Source organism: Hordeum vulgare, chromosome 5H (genome assembly GCF_904849725.1).
Source record: "Hordeum vulgare subsp. vulgare chromosome 5H, MorexV3_pseudomolecules_assembly, whole genome shotgun sequence".
Lineage (NCBI taxonomy): Eukaryota > Viridiplantae > Streptophyta > Magnoliopsida > Poales > Poaceae > Hordeum > Hordeum vulgare.
This window is the reverse complement of record NC_058522.1, coordinates 434,666,606-434,689,739: the sequence shown is the minus strand read 5'-3', so window position 1 is coordinate 434,689,739 and position 23,134 is coordinate 434,666,606.

The following is a 23,134-nucleotide window of genomic DNA, read 5'->3' as shown; positions in this document are numbered from 1 at the left end:
TTACAATCCCAATCCGCATAGTTGCTCCCATCATCTTTCAGCTTGGTTTTATCTAGCAACGCGTTGAAGTTGAATGAGATATTTGCGTTGGCCATTGGATCTACAATATTTGTAAAGACAATTTTAGACTAAGTTCATGATAATTAAGTTCATCTAATCAAATTACTAATGAACTCCCACTTAGATCGACATCCTCTAGTCATCCAAGTGTAACATGATCCACGTCGACTAGCCCGTGTCCGATCATCACATGAGACGGACTAGTCATCGATGGTGAGCATCTCCATGCTGATCGTATGAACCATACGACTCATATTCGACCTTTCGGTTTCATGTATTTGAGGCCATGTCTGTACATGCTAGGTTCGTCGAGTCAACCTAAGTGTTTTGCGTGTGTAAACTGGGTTACACCCGTTGTATGCGAACGTTAGAACCTATCACACCAGATCATCACGTGGTGCTTCGAGACAACGATCCTTCGCAACGATGCACACTTAGGGGAATACATATCTCAAATTTTTTTATGAGGGATCATCTTATCTTTGCTACCGTCGTTCTAAGCAATAAGATGAAAAACATGATAAACATCACATGCAATCATATAGTGACATGATATGGCCAATATCATCTTGCTCCTTTGATCTCCATCTTCGGGGCACCATGATCATCATTGTCACCGGCATGACACCATGATCTCCATCATTGTGTCTCTGTGAAGTCGTCACGCCAACTATTACTTCTACTACTATAGCTAACGTTTAGCAATAAAGTAAAGTAATCACATGGCGTTGCATCTCATACAATAAATTAAGACAACTCCTATGGCTCCTACTGATTTTCATACTCATCGACATGCAAGTCGTGAATCCTATTACAAGAATATGATCAATCTCATACATCACATATGTAACATCACATCATTTTGGCCATATCACATCACATAGCATACCCTGCAAAAACAAGTTAGACATCCTTTAATTGTTGTTGCAAGTTTTACGGGCTGGTTAGGGTTTCTGGAAAGAATGTTTCTTACCTACATGACAGCCACAACATTGATATGCCAATGCTATTTACCCTTCATAAGAACCCTCTTCATCGAATCCGATCCGACTAAAGTGGGAGAGACACATACCCGCTAGCCACCTTATGCAACAAGTGCATGTTGGTCGGTGGAACCAGTCTCACGTAAGAGTACATGTAAAGTCGGTCTGGGCTGGAGCATCCCACGATGCCGCTGAATCAAGATAAGGCTAGTAACGGAAAGAAATTGACAAATCAGCGCCCACAACTTTTGTGTTCTACTCATGCGTAGAATCTACGCATAGAACTTTGGCTCAGATGCCACTGTTGGGGAATGTGGTAATTTTGAAAAATTTCCTACGTCACACAAGGATCTATCTATGGAGAAACCAGCAACGAGCAAAGGGGTAGAGAATCTTCATACCTTTGAAGATTGCTAAGCGTAAGCATTGCTAGAACGCGGTTGATGGAGTCGTTCTCGCGGCGATTCAGATCGCGGTGGATTCCGATCTATGCACGGAACAACGGTGCCTCCGTGTTCAACACACGTGCAGCCCGGTGACGTCTCCAATGCCTTGATCCAGCAAGGAGGGAGGAGAGGTTGAGTGAGCTCTCCGGAAGCACGACGACATGGTGTCGGTTGACTACGTGGTATTTCGAGAGGGCTTCGCCAAGCACTACGGAGGACGAGGAGGAGGAGGAGTAGGGTTGTGCCATGGAGAGAGGCAATTGTGTCTCAAAACAGCCCCAAACCCTCCACTATATATAGGAGGAGAGGGAGGAGGGAGCCCACCCGCGACAACCCTAGATTAGGCAAGGGGTGGCGGCCAAGGGTGGAGGAGGCGCTCTAGGGTGGGCCTTGGGCCCAAAGGTGCCCCTCCATGCCTAGGGTTTTTCCCCTCTCCACTCCTTGTGCGCCTTGGGCCCTTAGTGGAGGCGCACCATCCCACCTAGGGGCTGGTTACCATCCACTTTTGGCCCATATAGCATTTTGGGGCTGGTGGCCTTCCCGCTGGACCCCCGGAACCCTTCCGGTGGTCCCGGTACATTACCGGTGACGCCTGAAACACTTCTGGCGACCAAATCCTCACTTTCTATATATGAATATTTACCTCCGGACCATTCCGAAACTCCTCGTGACGTTCGGGATCTAATCAGGGACTCTGAACAACCTTCAGTAACCACGTACACTATTCCCATATAACCCTAGCATTATCGAACCTTAAGTGTGTAGACCTACGGGTTCGGGAAGCATGCAGGCATGACCAAGACACCTCTCCGGTCAATAACCAACAACGGGGGTTTGGATATCCATGTTGGTTCCCACATGTTCCACGATGATCTCATCGGATGAACCACGATGTCGGGGATTCGATCAATCCCGTATGCAATTCCCTTTGTCTACCGGTATGATACTTGCCCGAGATTCGATTGTCGGTATCCCTATACCTTGTTCAATCTCGTTACCGGGAAGTCTCTTTACTCGTTCCATAACACATCATCCCGTGGCTAACTCCTTAGTCACATTGAGATCATTATGATGATGCATTACCGACTAGGCCCAGAGATACCTCTCCGTCACATGGAGTGACAAATCCGAGTCTCGATTCGTACAACCCCACAGATACTTTCGGAGATACCTGTAGTGCACCTTTATAATCACCTAGTTATGTTGTGACATTTGATACAACCAAAGCACTCCTACGGTATCCGGGAGTTGCACAATCTCATGGTCTAAGGAAATGATACTTGACATTAGAAAGGATTTAGCAAACGAACAACACGATCAAGTGCAATGCTTAGGATTGGGTCTTGTCCATCACATCATTCCCCAATGATGTGATCCCGTTATCAATGACATCCTATGTCCATGATTAGGAAACCATGATCATCTATTGATCAATGAGCTAGCCAACTAGAGGCAGGCTCACTAGGGACATATTGTGATCTATATATTTACACATGTAGTACTATTTCCGGGTTAATAGAATTATAACATGAATAATAGACAATTATCATGAACGAGGAAATATAATAATGAGCATTTTATTATTGCTTTTAGGGCATATTTCCAACAATGTTCCATATGATTACTCTTTGAATTATTTATATTTTTTGACGCGCGAAGTAGAAGGAAGTGTGACACCCATGACGATAATATATGCCGATCATGAAAATGACTATGGTTCTGCATGTGGTCCAAACAACAATTGATAACCTGAAAATAACATAACACAAACATGAATACCAGTAATCAGTAAAAACAATAAGCTAAGATAGGGAAGTCAAGAATACAAATTCTTACGGCGCCATTCAACCACTCATGATCAATGACGGCTTGAAGTTGTCCTGCCGTACACAACTCCCCTCCTAAACTGAGCATGATAAACACATTGTTCATACGATGCTTGGATGACTTTGATAATGTCTAGATATAAACCTTCGGGGCCTCTATGTGATCCTCAGTAATATGGTTCGTGCTAATAAAACATCTCGTATACCAAATAAACCTACAAAATGCACATACAATAGGTTAGTTACATGCACGTGTTAGGCAGAAAGTAATATACAAAGGTGTTAGCTTTAACTTACTTTTTAACACGTTTACTTCTACCATTCTGCTAGTAAGGTGACCGAAAGTATTTTGATTGTGTTCGCTTGCGCTTTCCAACTGGCTCCTTTGTACCATTACGAATGGCATCCTTCATAAAGGTATTAAGATTGTCCATACTAATTTCCTCTGACTTTTTAGTGCTATATGATGACGAGTTGATGAATATACTTCTCGCCCCTCGTTGGTTACCCCAAGTGGAAGGTGGAGATGTAGTCAGCAGCAAGTTTCCCTTACACGGAGACTGTAAGGTTTATCGAACCAGGAGGACTCCAAGAATCAACAAGTAGATGTCCATTTCCCTAGCGCAAGCAGAAGACATGGACGTGCACACACACAAATAACTTTGCTCCCAATGAGTACAAAGAGGTTGTCAATCTCTCCGTCCTTGTAGTTTGCAAAGGATCAAAACACAAGCGGGAATAGTGATAGTGGTTGCAACGAAAAAGTAAATGAAAGCAGTAAATGATGGAGGTGTAAGCAATGGTGGTGATATGGACCGGAGTCACATGATGTTCACTAGTTATGTCTCTCTCTCAAAAGACGATAAACAACTATGCTTGGGTAAACAAATTACAGCTGAGCAATTGACGGAATTATAAACGCACCGCAATGCTAATTATGCTACTTGAAAGTTAGGGGCTCAATAGTAATGGGCAGTACGCCAAGACAAGTAGACCGTTTATTCATCAGCATCTACTTACTAATCATCCACCTTGAGATATCTATCCAGAACATCTCGCTGGTATTTAGTTGCGAGCCCCACCCAAAGTGTAAACTCAAAGCAACGGACAACTGCATTAACGAACTATGCGTAAGGTAAACAATCCTTGCAACCGTGGTCACAAGCACCATTGTTTTCTCCCTAGTGGCAACAGCACATCCCCTAGTCTCATGTTTCTTTCACTCAAGCTAGACATCAGGGGGCATGAACCCACAATCATGCATAACGCTCCCTCTTGGAGTTACAATCTACTACTCGGCCAAAGCAATAAAGAGAAACGGAGAACATGCATGAATAAATAAAGAACATAATATAAAAGGATAATCAAATATGTAACTCATAACAATCTGAACATAATCTCATAATCCATCGGATCCCAACAAATAGAGCATAGCAATACGAGGAAAAATACATAGATGCCTTGATCATGTAGGGCACCTCACAAGGGCTAATCATGGAAGCACAAGATTGGAGAGAACACATCACATAGCTACTGGTCATGGACTCATGGTCCAAGGAGGACTAATCACGCCACATCTGGGAAGCGTCCATGGCGATGGAGAAGCTCCCGGAGGTCAATCCTCCCTCCGACACGGTGCCAGGAGGAGGTCTCCTGACGCTCCCGATCTCGGAAGTGCTGCGGCGGCGGAACGATGGATAAATTCGTGATTCTGGAAGTGATGGAAGGGTTTCTTCTCGGAGGAGTAAATATAGGCCAAAGGAGGGCGTCAGAAGAGGTGGGGCCCACCCAGGCGGCATGTGGGGTGGATAGGGGCCAGGCCGCGCCGGGTGGTTGCATGGGCAGCCCCTGGCCCCCCTATGGCCCATCTTCGGTGATCTGGAAGCTTCCGTTACCCTGATTTTTATATATTTTTCTCAGGATTTTTGGGGCTCCAGAAATTTGGGCAAAAGCCCGTGCAAAAAAGACATCAGCAGACAGAAACTGTCACTGGGTGCACTGAGTTAGTAGGTTAGTCCAAATATGTGTAAAAAGATATAAAAGTGTAGCAAAACATGTAACAATGTCACCCAAAAGATCATGGAGCAAGCAGAAATTATAGATACGTTTGGGACGTATCATTAGACCCGCGTGATACCGTGTTACCATTTTGTAAGGTTCGAGTGATTGAAGGAAATTCATTGGTGGCTAATGATGTAGATGATAAGGCGGGTGACTAACCATTATCAATACTAATAAAGGGGTTGATTGCATCACCTTTACCGAGTGTTATGTCTTCCACGTTCGGGGAAGATACTCCATTCTTCTACTCTTGACGATCTTTCGAAGGAGTTGAATTAGCTTCTTCAAAATATTTCGGTTTGTACCTTTTCTTCCACTCTTCACTTTCATTCGAAGGAGTTGAATTTACTTCATCACAATATTTTGCCTTAAACCTGCTCTTCCACTCACCACTTTCGCTTAGCAAAGCGCAATCGTCACCATCCTTTTTGTTTGATGGTTTGAAGATAAGACCTCTTTTGTTCAGTTTCTCGATGAGTACCTAAAAAAATTCAAAACGTTATGCACTACTCAACATTATGTCCACGTAAACATAAAATAAATTATGCATTAATCATTACCTCGACACATTTATCAGGAATGAGACGCATTTCTTTCTGCATATCTTTTATGCATTTCATGACTTGATCTAGTGTGGTGTTCGTACTCGATGAAGCCTCGACATTATTACCTTTACTTTTTTCGGGCTCATGTATCTTCTGTGGAATTATTCCCTCTTTGGCTATTTTAGCGGTTCTGTACTCTTTGCTAATTATGTTATCAATTTGTAAATATTAAATAAATTTAATTAAGTGATGTGTTAAATACTGAAATCAATGCTTCAAGTTCAAGCCATAAATATTTGGGTCCGAATGCACCATATAGCACAAGCACATGCACATGCACAAGTGTTATCAGTGTCGTACTCGTCACGCTTCCCTCCCTCAATTTCCTACCTGTTTATCATAAGAGGATACTCACATGAAAGAGGATCATATGTTTCTACGCCTATTGGTTGCACTTTCTCCCAATACATGTATTGCATGAACATGACAAGAGTAAATCATCATAAAAGTAGAAAACAAAAATTACATGACTTGATCTAAAATTCTGATTTACCTGAATGAGCGCCGGGTTTCCCACCGGCCATTTAAATTTTGAGAGATATTTTACCGTCTTTGTGATGCCATTCATGCACATGCGTAACATGAACGAGTTCCAATTATATAAATGTTGGGGGATCGTAGTAATTTCAAAAAAATTCCTACTCCATACAAGGATCTATCTATGAAGAAACCAGCAACGAGTGAAGTAGTAGAGCATCTTCATACCTTTGAAGATCGGTAAGCGGAAGCGTTGCTAGAACGCGGTTGATGGAGTCGTAGTCGCAGCGATTCAGATCGCGGTAGATTCCGATCTATGCATCAAACGACGGTGCCTCCACGTTCAACACGCGTACAGCCCGGTGACGTCTCCTCCTTCTTGATCCAGCAAGGAGAGAGCAGAAGTTGAGGGATAGCTCTGGCAGCACAACGACATGGTGGCGGTGGAGCTATGTGATTCTCCGGCACGGCTTCTCCAAGCTATGCGGAGGACGAGGAGGAGGAAGGGTATGGCTGCGCCGTGGAGAGATCAATTGTGTGTCTCCAAAAGGACAAAACCTCAATTATATATAGGAGGAGGGACAAGGAGGGCTGCCTTGGCCCCACCTCCAAGGAGGAGAGGTTTGGCCAAGCTAGGGAGGAGTCCACCTCCCACAAAGGAGGTGGATCCCTTCCTTTTAAATCTCACGTTGCCTTATCTCTTTATCCCTAGCCGCATGGGCCTTTAGGGAAGGCCTTGGCCAGCCCAATAAGGGCTGGTCCACCTCCTCTAACAGCCCATGAAGTCCTTTGGTCGTCACACCTCTCCCGTGGTCCTCCGGCACCCTCTTGGCACTCCCGGTACACTATCGATGAGCCCGAAACTTTTCCGGTATCAAAAACAGGACTACCTATATATCAATATTTACCTCCGGACCATTTCGGAGCTCCTCATGACGTTCGGGATCTCATACGGGACTCCAAACAACCTTCGATAACCACATACTATTCCCTTTACGACTCTAGCGTCATCGAACCTTAAGTGTGTAGACCCTACGGGTTCGGGAACCATGCAGACATAACCGAGACACCTCTCTGGTCAATAGCCAACAGTGGGGTCTGGATATCCATGTTTACTCCCACATGTTCCATGATGGTTGATACGTCTATTTTGCATCACGCTTTCATGTTGATATTTATTGCTTTTTGGGCTGTTATATTACTTGTGGTACCATATTTATGCCTTTTCTCTCTTATTTTGCAAGGATTATTTGAAGAGGGAGAATTCAGGCAGCTGGAATTCTGGACTGGAAACGGAGCAAATCCTAGTCCACTATTCTGCACATCTCCAAATGCCCTGAATATTTACGTGGATTTTTTCTGGAATATATTAAAAATACTGGGCGAAAGAACTACCGGAGGGGGGCCACCAGGGCCTCACAAGCTTGCCCACCGCCACCACCCCCCTAGTGGCGCAGGGCAGGCTTGTGGGCTGCCTGAAGGCCCACTAGCCCCCCTCTTTTGCTATATGAAGCGTCCTGGTCTGGAAAAAAAAATTCAATTGGGAGCTTTTTCGTGGTTTCACCGCTGCCACGAGGCGGAACTTGAGCAGATCCAATCTAGAGCTCCGGCAGGACGATCCTGTCGGGGAAACTTCCCTCTCAGAGGGGGAAATCGTCGCCACCGTCATCACCAACACTCCTCTCGTTGGAGGGGAGGCATCTTCATCAACATCTTCATCAACACCATCTCCTCACGAATCCCTAGTTCATCTCTTGTAACCAATCTTCGTCTCGCAACTCCGATTGGTACTTGTAAGGTTGCTAGTAGTGTTGATTACTCTTTGTAGTTAATGCTAGTTGGATTATTTGGTGGAAGAGTTTATGTTCAGATCCTTGATGCTATTCATTACACCTCTGGTCATGATTATGATTATGTCTTGTGAGTAGTTACTTTTGTTCCTGAGGACATGGGATAAGTCATGTTAATAATAGTCATGTGAATTTGATATTCGTTCGGTATTTTGATATGATGTATGTTGTTTTTGCTCTAGTGGTGTTATGTGAACGTCGAATACATAACACTTCACCATATTTGGGCCTAGAGGAAGGCATTGGGAAGTAGTAAGTAGATGATGGGTTGCTGGAGTGACAGAAGCTTAAACCCCAGTCTATGCGTTGTTTCGTGAGGGGCTGATTTGGATCCACTAGTTTAATGCTATGGTTAGACTTTGTCTTAATTCTTATTTTGTAGTTGCGGATGCTTGCGAGAGAGGTTAATCATAAGTGGGATGCTTGTCCAAGTAAGGGCAGTACCCAAGCGCCGGTCCTCCCACATATCAAACTATCAAAGTAACGAACGCGAATCATATGAACATGATGAAACTAACACGACAGGAATTCCCGTGTGTGCTTGGGATTGTTTTTCCTCCTATAAGACTTTGTTCAGGCTTGTCCCTTGCTACAAAAGGGATTGGGCCACTTGCTGCACCGTTGCTACTACTTGTTACTTGTTACTTTTTTCTCACTACGTTTCACCTTGCTACACAATTACTTGTTACCGCTACTTTCAGTGCTTGCAGTTATTACCTTGCTGAAATCTGTTTATCAGAGCCTTCTGCTCCTCGTTGGGTTCGACACTCTTAGTTATCGAAAGGACTACGATTGATCCCCTATACTTGTGGGTCATCAAGACTCTTTTCTGGCACCGTTGCCGGGGAGTGAAGCGCCTTTGGTAAGTGGAAATTGGTAAGGAAACATTTATATACTATGCTGAAATTTATTGTCACTTGTCACTATTGAAACTCTTCCTTTGAGGAGTTTGTTCGGGGTATCTTCACCACAAATGGAAGCACGAGGAGTTGCTCCTCAACCTGAGGTACCTACTGAAAATATCTTTTATGAAATTCCTTTGGGTATGCTTGAGAAACTGCTGGCTAATCCTTTTACAGGAGATGGATCTTCACATCCACACTTTCATCTAATCTATGTAGATGAAGTTTGTGGTTTATTTAAGCTTGCAGGTTTGCCCGAGGATGAGGTAAATAAGAAAGTCTTTCCTTTATATTTGAAGGATAAGGCGTTGACATGGCATAGACTATGTGATGATGCTGGATCATGGGGCTACAATCGGTTGAAATTGGAATTTCATCAAAAGTTCTATCATCTGCATTTAGTACATCGTGATCGGAACTTTATTTATAACTTTTGGCCTTGTGACAGGGAAAGCATAGCTCAAGCTTGAGGGAGGCTTAAATCAATGCTATATTCATGCCCCAATCATGAGCTCTCGAGAGAAATCATCACTCAAAACTTTTATGCTCGGCTTTCTCATGAAGATCGTACCATGCTTGACACTTCTTGTGTCGGTTCTTTTATGAAGAAGGATATTGATCACAAGTGGAATTTATTGAATAGAATCAAATGCAACTCTGAAGATTGGGAGCTGGAGGAAGGTAAGGAGTCAGGTATGAATTTCGAGTTTGATTGCGTTAAATCTTTTGTTGAGACAAACACTTCTAGAGATTTTAGCGCTAAGTATGGACTTGACTCTGAGATAGTAGCTTCTCTTTGTGAATCTTTTGGTGCTCATGTTGATCTTCCCAAAGAGAAGTGGTTTAAATATCATCCTCCTATAGAAAGAAACATAGCCAAAACCAATCTAGTTGAGGAGAAAATCATAGCTTTTAGTGATCCTGTTGTTCCTTGTGCTTACACTGAGAAACCACCATACCCTGCTAGGATGAAGGATTATTCTAAAGCTCCAACTATGATACGTAGGGGTTACATTAGACCACTTGCACCCCCTAAAGAGATTAGAGTTGAACCTAGTGTTGCTATTATCAAAGATCTCTTAGCCGAAGACATAGACGGGCATGTTATTAAATTCTGTGAGGACTCCGCTAGAATTGCTAAACCTCACGCGAAAGACAAGCACGGACCTGTAGTTTGCCTGCCCTTGTTTCTGTTAAGATAGGAGATCACTGTTACCATGGTTTGTGTGATATGGGAGCTAGTGTTAGTGCGATACCCCGTTCTCTCTATGATGAAATCAAAGATGAGATTGCACCTGCTGAGTTAGAACCCATTGATGTCACTATTACGCTAGCTAATAGAGACACTATCTGCCCTCTCGGAATTGTGAGAGACGTAGAAGTCCTGTGTGGTAAGATGAAGTATCCTACTGATTTCCTCGTCCTTGGTACTGCACCAGATAGCTTTTGTCCCATCATATTCGGTAGACCCTCTCTCAACACTGTCAATGCTCACATTGATTGCATTAAGCAGACTGTTACAGTAAGTTTCGAGGGTGTGTCTCATGAATTTAACTTCTCCAAGTTTGGAAGACAAACCCATGAAAGAGAGTCGTCTGGTAGAGATGAAATCATTGCTCTTGCCTCCATTGTCGTACCTCCTACGGATTCTTTAGAGCAATATATACTTGAGCATGAAAATGATATGCATATGGAGGAGAGAGATGATATAGATAGAATTGTCTTAGAACAACATCCTATTCTCAAGAATAATCTGCCTGTTGAACTGCTTGGGGATCCTCCCCCACCAAAGGGTGATCCTGTGTTCGAGCTTAAACAGTTGCCTGATACTTTTAAGTATGCCTATCTTGATGAGAAGGAGATATATCATGTCATTATTAGTACTCTCCTCTGAGAGCGCAAAGAGAAGAAGTTACTAAAAACTCCGAGGAAGCACCGCGCTGCTATTGGATATACTCTTGATGATCTTAACTACTCTATGTCAGCACAAGATTAAAACCGATCCTGACTTTAAACCAGTTGCTAATCATCAAAGGAGATTGAATCCTAAGATGAAAGGGGTCGTTAGAAAAGAAATATTAAAGCTTCTGGAAGCAGGAATCATTTATCCTGTTGCTCATAGTGATTGGGTAAGTCCAGTACATTGCGTACCCAAGAAGGGAGGTATCACCGTCATTCCTAATGATAAGGATGAACTAATCCCACAAAGGATTATTACCGGTTATAGAATGGTGATAGACTTCCGGAAACTGAACAAGGCAACCAGGAAAGATCATTATCCTTTGTCGTTCATCGACCAAATGTTAGAAAGGCTATCAAAGCACACACACTTCTGCTTTCTAGACGGTTATTCAGGTTTCTCGCAGATACCTGTTGCACAATCTGATCAAGAGAAAACCACTTTCACCTGCCCTTTCGGTACCTTTGCCTATAGACGTATGCCTTTTGGCTTATGTAATGCACCTGCCACCTTCCAAAGATGTATGATGGCTATATTCTCTGACTTTTGTGAAAAGATTGTCGAGGTTTTCATGGATGACTTCTCCGTTTACGGGTCTTCCGTTGATGATTGCCTTAGCAACCTTGATCGAGTCTTACAGAGATGCGAAGAAACCAACCTCGTCTTGAATTGGGAGAAGTGCCACTTTATGGTTAATGAAGGTATCATCTTAGGACACAAAATCTCTGAAAGAGGCATTGAAGTTGATAAGGCTAAGGTTGATGCAATTGAGAAAATGCCTTGCCCCACAGATATCAGAGGCATACGAAGTTTCCTAGGTTATGTTGGTTTCTATAGAAGGTTCATTAAAGACTTCTCTAAGATTTCTAGGCCTCTTACCAACCTCTTGTAGAAGGATGTTCCTTTTGTTTTTGATGAGGATTGTGAGGAAGCTTTTGAAATACTTAAGAAGGCTTTGATAACCGCACCTATTGTTCAACCACCTGACTGGAACTTGCCCTTTGAAATCATGTGTGACGCTAGTGATTATGTTGTTGGTGCTGTTCTAGGACAAAGAGTTGACAAGAAGTTGAATGTCATTCACTACGCTAGTAAAACTCTAGACAGTGCCCAAAGAAACTATGCCACTACGGAGAAGGAATTTTTAGCAGTCGTGTTTGTATGTGAAAAGTTCAGATCTTACATAGTTGACTCCAAAGTCACTATTCACTCTGATCATGCTGCTATTAAGTACCTTATGCAGAAGAAGGATGCTAAGCCTAGGCTGATCAGATGGGTTCTCCTGCTACAGGAATTTGATTTGCACGTCGTTGACCGAAAGGGTGCTGATAACCCTGTAGCAGATAACTTGTCTAGGCTAGAGAATGTCCTTGATGACCCACTACCAATTGATGACAGCTTTCCTGATGAGCAACTAAATGTCATCCAGACTTCATTTAGTGCGCCGTGGTATGCCGATTATGCAAACTATATCATAGCCAAATACATACCACCTAGTTTCACCTATCAACAAAAGAAGAAATTCTTCTTTGATTTGAGACACTACTTTTGGGATGATCCTCACCTTTATAAGGAAGGAGTAGATGGTGTTATTAGACATTGTGTGCCTGAACATGAACAGGGACAGATCCTGCAGAAGTGTCATTCCGAAGCCTACGGAGGACACCATGCTGGAGATAGAACTGCCCATAAGGTATTGCAATCAGGTTTCTATTGGCCCACTCTCTTCAAGGATGCCCGTAAGTTTGTCTTGTCTTGTGACGAATGCCAAAGAATAGGGAATATCAGTAAGCGTCAAGAGATGCCTATGAACTATTCACTTGTCATTGAACCATTTGATGTCTGGGGCTTTGATTATACACTAGTGGAAAACGGGCCTTTGGCCGGGACCCTTTAGTCCCGGCCTGCCTTTGGGCCGGGACTAAAGGCCCGGCCACGTCGCTCCAATTCTCAATGCCTCCCTCGAGGCTTTAGTCCCGGCCCGTAAGGAGCCTTTAGTCCCGGTTCATGTCCCAAACCGGGACTAAAGGGCTACGCGGTGGGCAGTGGTGGTGGCAACCGTTCGTATCCCCCTTTAGTCCCGGTTGGTGGCTCAACCCGGGACTAAAGGCCTAACACGTGGCCTGCCGTAGTGGTGGCAACCGTTGGTATACCTCTTTAGTCCCGGTTGGTGGCTCAACCCGGGACTAAAGGCCCAAACGGTTTGCATCCCGCGTCGTTTCGGGCGATGAAAAGCACGAACCGAAGCATAGTCGCCATTTCTCTGTTTCTTCTTCTCTCTCGCTCTCCCTCTCTGTTCTTCTCCTCTATTCTTCCCTTCTCTTCTTCCACCATGCCAACTCGCTTTGAAAAGGTGCTCGCACATGGCACGACCATGCTCGATGTCGTGTACACGAACGAGAGCAGGGAGGTGCCGTTTTTCTTGAACAGTTGAAGGAACGATGGCTTGACGCTGCAATGGATCATGAGAATTTCTTGGGGCTTGATCTGGAGTACACGGCCGATCAACGCGGTGTTGCCGTCATCCAACTATGCTTCACACGCCATGTCTTGATCTTCCAATGGGCGAGGTAAGTTTTGAGGCTTTCTTTGATCCAAGATAATGACATTGTAAGTTTATTTGTTTCAATCATAGTTGGTTCCCTTCAAATAGTTGTAGTGAAACAATTTTGATTAGTTGAAGGGGAACACAATCTAATTGGAATAGTGTTCCATAATCTGAAAAATCGTATTAGAATCAACTAGTGTTTAATATGTTCCATTGGAATCATAGTTGGTTCCCTTCAAATAGTTGTAGTGAAACAATTTTGATTAGTTGAAGGGGAACACAATCTGATTGGAATAGTGTTCCATAATCTGAAAAATCGTATTAGAATCAACTAGTGTTTAATATGTTCCATTGGAATCATAGTTGGTTCGCTTCAAATAGTTGTAGTGAAACAATTTTGATTAGTTGAAGGGAACACAATCTGATTGGAATAGTGTTCCACAATCTGAAAAATCTGATTGGTTCAATATGTTCCATTGAAATCATAGTTGTAGTGATACAATTTTATGCGGTGTTCTTTGATCCAAGGTTATGAAAATTGCATATAGCTAGTGATCTCTCTAGGTTCCATTGGATAGCAATATGATATGTCATAGTCATGAAAATTGCATATAGCTAGTGATCTCTCTAGGTTCCATTGGATAGCTATAGTGATCTCTCTAGGTTCCATTGCATATGTTCTATTTGAATCCTAAAGATAATTTTCTCTTTAGTTGTAGTGAAACATGTTTCCTTACTGTAGCAGTATGTAACATTTCTTCCATTTTAATTTGTTTCTGTTGTAGTACTGACAAGCATTGTCCATAACTCATGGACTTCCTTCGCAGCGGCATCACTTTTGCTACTGTTGACATAAGGAACGGCAAGCTGAAGATGAGGTACAGCTTCGGTATTGAGATACCAACTGGTTGCCTCATTGATCTCCAAACGGTATTCAGGCTTCGACATGTTAGGACTTCGATGGCTCATATGGCAGTTGCCTTGATCGACGAGGAATATGGTGATATGAAGACCAGTTTCCCAAAGTCTCAGCACAAACTTTGGGAGACGGCCCCACTTGATCCTATCAACATTGAGTATGCAGCAAAAGATGCATACGTTTCATACGAGTTGTACCGCAAGATTCGAGTCGTCAACTATGGCCAACGTCACCTCGAGGAAGGTGGGCATTCTGATTCAGACGAGTAGTGTTCTCAACGTCGAACACTTGTATATATATCTATGGTAGCTATTATTATGTACTGTTTGGACTAGTATCATGTACTGCTTGGACCAATTTATATATGTCTAGTTTCTGTTTGTGCCATTATAGTTTCCAAATTTGAATGGTTTAGCCCTTTCTAACTTCATTTGCTACTTTTGAATGGTTTAGCCCTTTCTAACTTCATGGTATCATGCATTTCGACCACATATATATACAAAAAGTCTTCAGTTCAAATAAGTTCAAAAAATGAAATCCCTTTTGTAACAGATCTGTTTTTGATTAAAACAGTCATTTAAAAATGAAAGACCATTAGTCCCATGTGGCATGCAGCGAAACCACGTGGCGTGCAGCGGAACCACTTTTGTTGTCGGGGTCGCTTTTCCTTCTTCTCCTTGTGCTAGATATTTGTTATGCATTAGGGAAAGAAGGAATAGCGACCATCATCGACGGTCAAAAAATCAGGTGAGGGAGTGTCCACCATACATGAGAGAAGAAGAATGCCGACTGTTGTTGTGGGGGTTGCTTCTCCTTCTTCTCTTTGTGCTAGATATTTTTTATGCACTAGGGGAAGAAGGAGTAGCGACCATCATCTACGGCCGAAAAATCAGGTGAGGGAGTGTCCACCATACATGAGAGAAGAAGAATGTCGATTGTTGCTGTGGGGGGTCGTTTCTCCTTCTTCTCCTTGTGCTAGATATTGGTTATGCACTAGGGGAAGTAGGAGTAGCGACCATCATCGACGGTTGAAAAATCAGGTGAGCTAGTGTCCACCATATATGAGAGAAGAAGAATGTCGTCTCTTATTGTGGGGGTCGCTTCTACGTCCAAAGAGATTGTCTATTTTGTACACGAAGTGCATCCAGTTTTTAACGTAACCCTCTCAACTTTCTCGCACATTCTATGTGGGTGAAATGATGATAGCATGCCACCTTTCAACATTTTCAGAGTTCATTTGTAGTGCTTTTCAATTTCAGGGTCAACTAGCTAAAAAAAATTAAGTAAATGCACGAAGAATACCAAATGAAGTCAGAAATTGTTGAAATTTTGTGATGTGCCTTTGAATGGTGCATTTTGAACACACAAAAAGTATGGAGTTCAAATAAGTTCAAAAAAATGAAATCCCTTTGTAAGAGATGAGTTCTCGTTCGAAACGCTGATACTTCGAGAGAGATTGTCCGTTTTGTACACGAAGTGCATCCAGTTTTTGTCGTAGCCCTCTCAACTTTTTAACACATGCTATGTGGGTGAAATTATGATAGCATGCCAACTTTCAACATTTTCATAGTTCATTTGTAGTGCTTTTCACTTTCAGGGTCAACTAGCTCAAAAAAAATAAGTAAATGCACGAAGAATACCAAATGAAGTCAGAAATTGTTGAAATTTTGTGATGTGCCTTTGAATGGTGCATTTTGAACACACAAAAAGTATGGAGTTCAAATAAGTTCAAAAAAATGAAATCCCTTTGTAAGAGATGAGTTCTCGTTCGTAACGCTGATACTTCGAGAGAGATTGTTCGTTTTGTACACGAAGTGCATCCAGTTTTTGTCGTAGCCCTCTCAAATTTTTAACACATTCTATGTGGGTGAAATGATGATAGCATGCCAATTTTCAACATTTTCATAGTTCATTTGTAGTGCTTTTCAATTTCAGGGTCAATTAGCTCAAAAAAAAAATAAGTAAATGCACGAAGAATACCAAATGAAGTCAGAAATTGTTGAAATTTTGTGATGTGCCTTTGAATGGTGCATTTTGAACACACAAAAAGTATGGAGTTCAAATAAGTTCAAAAAAATGAAATCCCTTTGTAAGAGATGAGTTCTCGTTCGTAACGCTGATACTTCGAGAGAGATTGTCCGTTTTGTACACGAAGTGCATCCAATTTTTGTCGTAGCCCTCTCAAATTTTTAACACATGCTATGTGGGTGAAATTATGATAGCATGCCAACTTTCAACATTTTCAGAGTTCATTTGTAGTGCTTTTCAATTTCACGGTCAACTAGCTCAAAAAAAAAAGTAAATGCACGAAGAATACCAAATGAAGTCAGAAATTGTTGAAATTTTGTGATGTGCCTTTGAATGGTGCATTTTGAACACACAAAAAGTATGGAGTTCAAATAAGTTCAAAAAATGAAATCCCTTTGTAAGATATGAGTTCTCGTTCGAAACCCTGATACTTCGAGAGAGATTGTCCGTTTTGTACACGAAGTGCATCCAGTTTTTGTCGTAGCCCTCTCAACTTTTTAACACATGCTATGTGGGTGAAATGATGATAGCATGCCAACTTTCAACATTTTCAGAGTTCATTTGTAGTGCTTTTCAAGTTTAGGGTCAACTAGCTCAAAAAAAATAAGTAAATGCACGAAGAATACCAAATGAAGTCAGAAATTGTTGAAATTTTGTGATGTGCCTTTGAATGGTGCATTTTGAACACACAAAAAGTATGGAGTTCAAATAAGTTCAAAAAAACGAAATCCCTTTGTAAGAGATGAGTTCTCGTTCGAAACCCTGATACTTCGAGAGAGATTGTCCGTTTTGTACACGAAGTGCATCCAGTTTTTGTCGTAGCCCTCTCAACTTTTTAACACATGCTATGTGGGTGAAATGATGATAGCATGCCTACTTTCAACATTTTGATAGTTCATTTGTAGTGCTTTTCAATTTCAGGGTCAACTAGCTAAAAAAAAAAAGTAAATGCACGAAGAATACCAAATGAAGTCAGAAATTGTTGAAATTTTGTGATGTGCCTTTGAATGGTGCATTTTGAACACACAAAAAGTATGGAGTTCAAATAAGTTCAAAAAAATGAAATCCCTTTGTAAGAGATGAGTTCTCGTTCGTAACGCTGATACTTCGAGAGAGATTGTCCGTTTTGTACACGAGGTGCATCCAGTTTTTGTCATAGCCCTCTCAAATTTTTAACACATGCTATGTGGGTGAAATGATGATAGCATGCCAACTTTCAACTTTTTCAGAGTTCATTTGTAGTGCTTTTCAATTTCAGGGTCAACTAACTCAAAAAACAATAAGTAAATGCACGAAGAATACCAAATGAAGTCACAAATTGTTGAAATTTTGTGATGTGCCTTTGAATGGTGCATTTTGAACACACAAAAAGTATGGAGTTCAAATAAGTTCAAAAAAATGAAATCTCTTTGTAAGAGATGAGTTCTCGTTCGAAACCCTGATACTTCGAGAGAGATTGTCCGTTTTGTAGACGAAGTGCATCCAGTGTAGCGACCCGACTCAAAACGAGTCAAGCCTGTGTGTATCTGTGCCATCCCTGGATCAGTATGCTGGCACACACAGTACATCAATGTATATATCAAAGTGCAATCACATGTAAATAGCGTAAAACTGATATATACCTTAAATATCTCAGCGGAAGCGGTCAAGGGAGTGGAGTCCCAATAAACACCAACGGCAAGTTGAGTGTAGACCGTAACCCTGAATCGTACTCTTACTCGTCGAAGAAAATATCTGCAACTTAAGACGTTGCAGCCGTGTAGGTCAGCATATTGAATATGCCGGCAAGTCACTAAAGAGAGGGGTAAGATGTCATCTATATTATATGCATATATGGCAGGTGGGGTTGTAATTTTTAGCGTAAAGCAAATTTTTATCCTACAACAAGAGAGGGCTAAAATCAAAATGTTACTACATTGTTGGTTGTTAACGAGATGGTTCCGCCAACCAGTTCTCGTACCCGAGTTGTCATTAATTACCCTCATCAATTATATTTAATGGTGTTGAGAAATCCAGATAACTTCAGTTCCTTTGGCTCAAGTTGTCCATGACCGTGGACACGGCTAATCGATTAGGTTTGTGTACTCTGCAGAGTTTTGCACACGTTCCCCACAAGATTTGATCGCCTCCGTGTGTGTCCTCGCACTTCAGGGTGTTTGAAGACCGGATGATCAAAACATGGTCTTTCAACGGGTCCCTCTGAATCCCTGTCGGTGCCCATCCGTTCCTACCGTTCTTCTACATCTGCTAGCACCGCCTGTCCAGAGTCGCCGCATTGTCCAACCAAGCCAGAGCCCATAATGACTTGTGGCTGTGCAGGTAAGCCTTGGGTCTTGAAAATATCCGTCCGTCTCTTTGAGCCTGGGTGAAGCTTTCCGCAGGATGTCATGGCCTCTCCAGCATCCCGGGTCATCCACTTGGTTCTCCAGGGAGCCGATCAACCGTCCTTCACCCAGAGTTGCATTGCGTCCGAGGTCTTGAAAATCTTGTCTTAACCGGTCTTGATTATTTAATCAACCTCGCATCACTCGTGTTATGCACTCAACCGAAATCCCGTCTACTCAAGCATAGCAATATGAACTTTGTCGTCCCGGGGCCAAGTATCGGGGTTGTTTTGTGCCTACCACATGATACTACAATCTATACTAAAATTTCCAAGTACCTAAGCAGCATGCAATTGGGCATAGGATGGTAGAACTACGATGCATAAAACATAGGTGATAGTATGATCAAAGTGACTTGCCTGGTGATGTTGACGAAGAAGAATTTCTCGAGAAATAACTTGATAGACTACTCGTCACTCTCCGATGAAATCTAAATAACAAACATATCATTCACATAAGCACTCATACTAGCAATCATTCTAGCAATCAAAACAAAAGAGAGAGCGAAATAGAAATCTGAAGGAAACTTCAAATAAGACTAGAGAGTCCTCTGCTACATCAAACACTAAATGATTTTTGTCCAACAGAAAATAATAACAAGGAACTGAGATATAAATCTAACTAAGATAAAATAAAGTATTTTTTTCACAAAACCTTTTGAAAGTATTCCCAAACGTGATTTGAAACAGTGGTGAAACCAATTGCAAGTTATTAAGGAACTAGAATTGATTTCATGATAACAAATAAAAATAAAAAATAAAAACTTGTTGCCAAACTACTGTTTAACTAACATAAACAAAACATAATATTTCTGAAATAATAAAGAAAATATTTTAAAACAAAAGTAGAAAAGGAATTAGCCGAAATCCTAAAAGAGGTGAAACAGAAATTGTTTCATAAGAAACAGTAAGCTAAAATACTTAAAAATATCTGAAATTTTTACCATTGATAAATAAGATCACTAGTGATCAGTACCAAAAGGAATCAAATTAAAAGCTATTTTTAAACTCCTGGAATAAGCAAAACAAGGTTCAAACTAAATCTGATCTAACTTATTTTTGAAAAATTCAAACATAGACAAATTATATGTTTTTAAAAACTACTGGCAATTGGTGAGCTACTGGAAAAAGAATCACTATCATTGGACTTCGGGATCAAAAGTTAGAGGCTAAACAAAACAGAAACTTTTCTGTTTTTGCAAATAGGCAGAAAAAATGAAGCTAACTAGTAACTAACAGGGGGGTACACGTGGCGCGCTACGATAGGCTGCGGGGGGTGTTTGTTGCAAGGTTAGGAGCAAACGGCCCAGGGCTAGTAAAACTTGCTGGCTAAATGAATAAGTGAATTAAAAACCGCCGGTTTTCTAATCTAAACCGAAGAGGTATACTAGGATCTAATCTACACCATCAAATAAGGATCTAAGGGCTACAAAAGAAAAAAGAAAAACAACAGAGGGAAGAGAGAGTCTATCGTGGCTGTGGGAGGCTACTTCCGCGAGGAAGGTGGTCGCCAGCGAGGGGGAGGGGCTCCGGGGGGCGGTGGAGAGGACGGGGCGGCGGCGGCGGCAGTCCTCCACCGAGGGGAGGCGTCGGGCGGAGCGGGGGCGGCTCGGGCGCTGCTCCCAGGGGGGCAGCCGAAGGTGCAGGAGCTTCGGCTCCGGTGGCTGCGGCAGGGGGCGGCTCGGGCGGCGGCTCGTCGAGGACGGGGTGGGAACGGGGGCGGCCGGGGGCGGGGGTACTTATAGGCCAGGGAGGGGTTAAGAAAAGGAAGGGGGAGAGAGGATCGGGGAAGGAATCCCGAGTTCCTGGGACTGGCTCGGTCTCGGCATGGATTTTTGGAAGGAGGAAGGAGATGGCCGACGGGGTGGAGTGGCTCGGCCAGTGGGGCCCAGCGGCAGTGGGAGAGAGGCGGGTGGGGCAGGGTCGTTCGGCCGGCAATTAAGGGATTCATTCCGTGGCGATGGAGATTCGGCCCATGGCCTTATAATGCGCTCGGGGCGGCGGCTAAAACTTTCCTTTTTTTAAAACCTATTCCGAAACAAAAAATAAAAGCGAATAAAAGGAAATAAATAAAAATATTTAGTATAGGGTATTATATACCAAAAAATCAGAAAAATATCCTCTACCCGAATAACATTTTTCCAAAGCAAAAATAAAAACTTTAAAAAAATGTTTTTTTTCAGAAATTCCTCAAAATGCTTTATTTTCTTTTTGTAAATATTTTTGCAATAAACTTTGTATTTTCTTGGCTCAAATATTTCAGAAATTTCCCGCACTTTGGAGGGTCATTTTCCTCCGCTCTCTCTCTTGCGTGCAAGAGAGTATTTCTCCGGGCATTTCTCGCACGAAGAAAACGAATGGAAATGCAAAAGAATTCAAATGCAAATATCTCCGTTCAAATTATATATAGTTGAAGAAGTCATTTCATCTTCTCTCTTTGCTTTTAAAAGATTGAATTTGAATTTACCGGAGAAGGGGAAAGTCATTTTATTCCCTCTCATTCAAAAGTTTCGAAAAGTTTTCAAATTTCACACAAGTTTCAATCACTCAGGCAAACAAACAAACAATCAATCTAATAATTATATTAATATTCCAAAATTTATAATTTTGGGATGTTACAAACTACCACACTTAAAATGAATCTCGTCCTCGAGATTCGAAGAGGCTAGAAAGAAAGGTTAGGGTTTGGGGGTCTTCTAACAAATATAGTCTCGTGCAAAGTGGGGTGCTACCACACTTAAAATGAGAGTTACTGGTCGCTCAAATTTTTAACAATCCTCTGGGGTCTTGGCATCTCTCTCGTCACATTCTTCATGGTAACTTGTTTGGTGAAGTTCTTCCATTATATTCATAATGTTTCCATCAAAATCGAGGGTTCTTCTGTTGATATAAGATTCTTCCGTCACTGGGTCTTCTTAACTGACAAGTCTCGTGACCATTCTAAATAACCTATCGATGATTCTCATGGTGGTCTACCATTTGTGGTTATCCTGCAGAGAGAAGGGTCTTGGCTTCATCCTCACCGTAAAATTTCCTACGCGTGACAACAAGTGCCATGTACATGGGCTTTCATTATACCATTCTAAGGCTCAAACAAAAGCTTCAAAGGACGTCGTCTCTCACTATGGGTAAGTCTCTCAGATTTACCATTCCGAATAGCAAGAGAATGATAATAGTAAGTCATCATGGTGGCCAAGCCATGTCGCACTGAAATCATTACCTTGTATAAGGCTTAGTGAATCTCGTATTCTAACACTTGGACATCCTCACAAGCGTTGAAGAGTTTCTCTTGTCCACGAACGAAGTTCGGATAAACCATTGGTTCTGCAAGCTGAACAAAACATCTATCGTTTCTTCACCACTCTCAAGTTGTCGTATGCTCCTAAGAAAACGTTTGCTGATACAAGTTTCCTTCTCCAAAAAGATAGTACTTGATCCTTGTTAGTCCCGGGGTCTGTGGGTTTCAGGCATACTTGGGGTTAAATGTGACACGCCGCTGGGTAGTGGGTGGTTCCTTCACACAAGAAACAAGTCACCTGACTAGTTGGGCATTCCTCAGCTGGGTGATTTTCTTCACAATGAGTGCATCCATCCTTGTGTTCCTCCTGGGTGTGTCCTATTTCTCCACAGATCTTGCATGCACAAGTCTTCTTCTTCGGATTATCATAGCACTTCTGAATAAGACGGGATCTTAACAGAGTCTTCTTGAATTCGTCCCAGGTTTCTGCTCCACTAATTCCTTGTATGGCATTATGCATTTTCCACCAGATTGCAGCACTTTGTGTAAAGTACTGAAGAGCGTGTTCCACTTCATACTTCCTTGAGATCAAGTTGCTCCCGAAGTGGTTCTCCATGTTCTGAATCCATATTTCAGGCTCCAGTTGGGTCATTGGTCCAGAGACTACAAGTCCAGCTTCATACTCCATCTGGTAGGGTTGAGGTTTTGGGGATGAGATGGGTAAGAGAGGGAGGGAGATACACACAATACAAACAATATTTTTGAGAATAGGTTTTATTTGTGGCCGTCGGAAAACACACACCAATGACGGCTCACAAATCATCGTATCTAACGTGGGTATATAACAG